Raw genomic sequence first — 3,407 nt, forward strand, 5'->3', positions numbered from 1 at the left:
TGGCACTCTCGCTTTGGCAGGAAGTGTATAGACATACACCACCTTCAGCCCGGGAGAGCCTAGTACTCACACTCAGAGAACCCATGCCTTTCGGGGGTGGTGAGCCTTACAGGCTAGCAAGAGAAAGCTAGGCAGTCACACGCCTAGGCACGGTATGCAGTATGGGAAGGGGAAGATAACATGAAGACAGGAAGCTGTTATAGAGGACAGACACAGAAACCAGTGGGAGGGAGTTCTCCAAAGCAGATGTCGACCGAACACAAGAATGAGTGTTAGCTCAGGGACAGGTGGGCCCAGCTTCTCACTAATATGGGCGTGTGTGTGTGTGTGTGTGTGTGTGTGTGTGTGTGTGTGTCCGTGTGCATGCATGTGTGTATACGTGTGTTGGAGACCAAATTCAGGGTCTCGAGCATGTCAGGCAGGCATTATGCCACTAGTCTCTCCCCTGAGTCCTCATCTGTGACATCACCTTGGTTTTCTTTTAGGGATGTAGCATTCCATCAGACCATCTGGGATTCATCTTGTGGCCATGCTTCTCTGTCTAGTGAACCCCCCTTTCCCTGTCTTAGCTGTGGGAAGATCACTGATTTGATCTGTGCTGTGAAAAAGAGTCACATCTTGGAGCTGTGTGAGGTGGGGAAAGCCCTCTTTGCACGGCATATGAAAACACGACCCTAAGAGAGAGCATCTTGTCACCGTGTAGGAAAAAACTACTCAGTATAGACCACATGAGAGGTAAGATACAAAGACAGATTCTATGCATCATTGGAGCATCTGGATCGAGCCAGGTCAGGATCATTCAACCTTCCTGTATAGTGATATTTGTTAGAACGTTTCTCCCAACACACCTAAACTAGTAAGCCTAAGTTCCAACTGGTCTAGCTTCCCTGGAGGGAGACATAATCAGAGACTCACAAAGCCAAATATGTACAGTAAAGACAGACAGAAATATAGGAAGCCCAAAGTCCTGCAGGAGGCTCTTAAAGCTTTCTCTGTCTGTCTGCCTCTAAAGAGGTTGTGGGACAGGACAGAGACCAATGACATGGAGAGACCTCCCTGCTGTTCCCTGTGGCTCCTCACCAAGTGATGTTGACTTGTCCACAAAGTACATAACTTGCTAGTTTTGTGGAGTAGGAAGACAAACGCAGGGCATGAAATGTCTATGTGGCTCTGGTGTCATCTCTCCTTCATTCAAAACAAACCTGCCTGACATCAGAAGCAACTGAGAGGACAGCAGAGGCACAGAAGAGAATAAGACACACCTGAGGTCTATATTCCAGACCCACCCCAAGGCTGAGCTATCTGTGACGGGGGCAGGCTATCCTTGAAGTAAAGACATACCACTTTTGTGAAGCATCAAATTACCTGCCTCAGTTACCGTTCTATTGCTCTGATAAGACATCACAGCCAAGGCAACTCACAAAAGAAAGTGTTTAATTAGGCTTACGGTTTCAGAGGGTCAGAGTCAGTGGTGGCAAAGCACAGGCACGGCAGCAGAAACAACCCACATCTTTGTACCCAGCTACGAAGCCAAGAAAGAGGACACTGGGAAGTGCAGGAGGGACTTGAAACCTCAAAAGCTGTCCCTAGTGACACACCTCCTAATCCTTCCCAAACTGACCCATCAATTGGGAACCAAGAATTCAAAAATATGAGCCTATGGGGTTCCTTCTCATCCAAATCACCACAGGGAGTTAGGATAGCTAATTAAAAGTGGAGTAAGAAGATCTATGTTCTGGGCTGGAGAGACGACTCAGTGGTTAAGAGCACTTGTTGCTTTTGCAGAGGACCCAGGTTTAATTCTCAGTACCCACACGGTGGCTCACAACTGTCTTTAACTCCAATTCCAAGCTAGGCTCAGTGGAGCACGCCTTTATTCCCAGCACTTGAGAGACAGATGCAGGCAGATCTCTGTGAATTCTAGGCCAGCCTGGTCTATGTAGTGTATTCCAGGACAGCCAGGACTACATAAAGAAATCTAAACAAAACAAAACAGAGGAGGAAACTCTAGTCCCAGGGGATGCAACTCTGTCTTCTGGCCTCCATGGACACTGCACACACGTAGCTCACAGACATATGTGCAGGCAAAACACCCACATGCATAAAATAAAAAGAAATAAAATTATAAAAAGAGCCTGTGTTTGCTTCAGCCAGGGTTACCAAGGAAATGCGAGAATATCTAGCAAACTGCTACCATTGACACAACCCTTCTTTGTGAATTTATTGTTAGTCAATAAATTCTGACATTGTGGGAAGATACAGCCCTCTTCCCCCACCCCTCTCCCTCTTTTTCGTTTTGTGACAGTACCTCACCATATAACTGGTTGGACTGGAACTCATTATATAGACCAGGCTGGCCTCAAACTTACAGAGATCTGCCTACCCGCCTCTGCCTCCCAAGTAAAGGTATATACCACCATGCCCAACCTATCTATGTTCCTGTGCTCCTTCCAAAAAAAAAAATTTAAAATATGCCTGTGAGATGGCTCAGTGGGCAAAGACACTTGGCTACCTAGCTTGACCATGTTAGTGTGGCCCCTGGAACCCACACGGTAGAAAGAACGGGCTACTAAAAAGTCTCCTCTAACTTCTCTACACAGTGTAGCACATACAAATACAGAGAGAGACAGACAGACAGACAGACAGAGACAGAGACAGAGAGAGTTCTTTGTGTCAGGGAAAGCTGCAGCCCCAAACCACTTCCCACCTCCACAACCTGCCTGCTCACACTCATGCTTTGTGCTTGGCCTTCACTTCCTCCTCAGCTCCTTTCTCCCTGCCTGAGGCTTCTGCCTCTGCTGTGCCACACAGACCCTGCCTGGACAGGACCAGTGGCAGCCCTATGATCTTTATAGGAAATGCTTCTTTTTGGTTATCTAATATTAAAACCTAAGTATAATAATTTTTGTCCCCATTTTACTTTAGGTTTTGATAGCAAAGTTTTGTAGACTTTATAAACAACAGGCATTCTTGTTCTTTTCCACATTTTGTTTTATTTGGAACTTCCTATGTGTCTAAATCTTGATCTAAAGTTGAGAATAAATTATCTGTAAATTAAAAAAAAAACAAACAAACAAAAAAAAAACTCCAGAAAATAAGAAACATGGTAGCCAGTCTTTTGCTGCTTGATGGGTTCTTTCTTCCACCTTTCTCTTTCTCCATCCCTTCTCTTCAACCTTTTCAACCCCCAGACACAGATAGGAGAGAAAAAAGTTAGAGAGGATAGGAAAGAGATCCCTGAATAAAGTCAGGGGTCAGAAAGGGGGTGATGTTAGACGACTTCCTGCTGATTAGGGATGTTGTGTTCCATAGGTCAAGGTTGGTCTTTGCTATCAGGATATATACAATTATTATTTGCTCCTCCTCCTCCTCCTCCTCCTCCTCCTCCTCCTCCTCCTCCTCCTCCT

The sequence above is a fragment of the Mus pahari genome, chromosome 1 (genome assembly GCF_900095145.1).
Source record: "Mus pahari chromosome 1, PAHARI_EIJ_v1.1, whole genome shotgun sequence".
Lineage (NCBI taxonomy): Eukaryota > Metazoa > Chordata > Mammalia > Rodentia > Muridae > Mus > Mus pahari.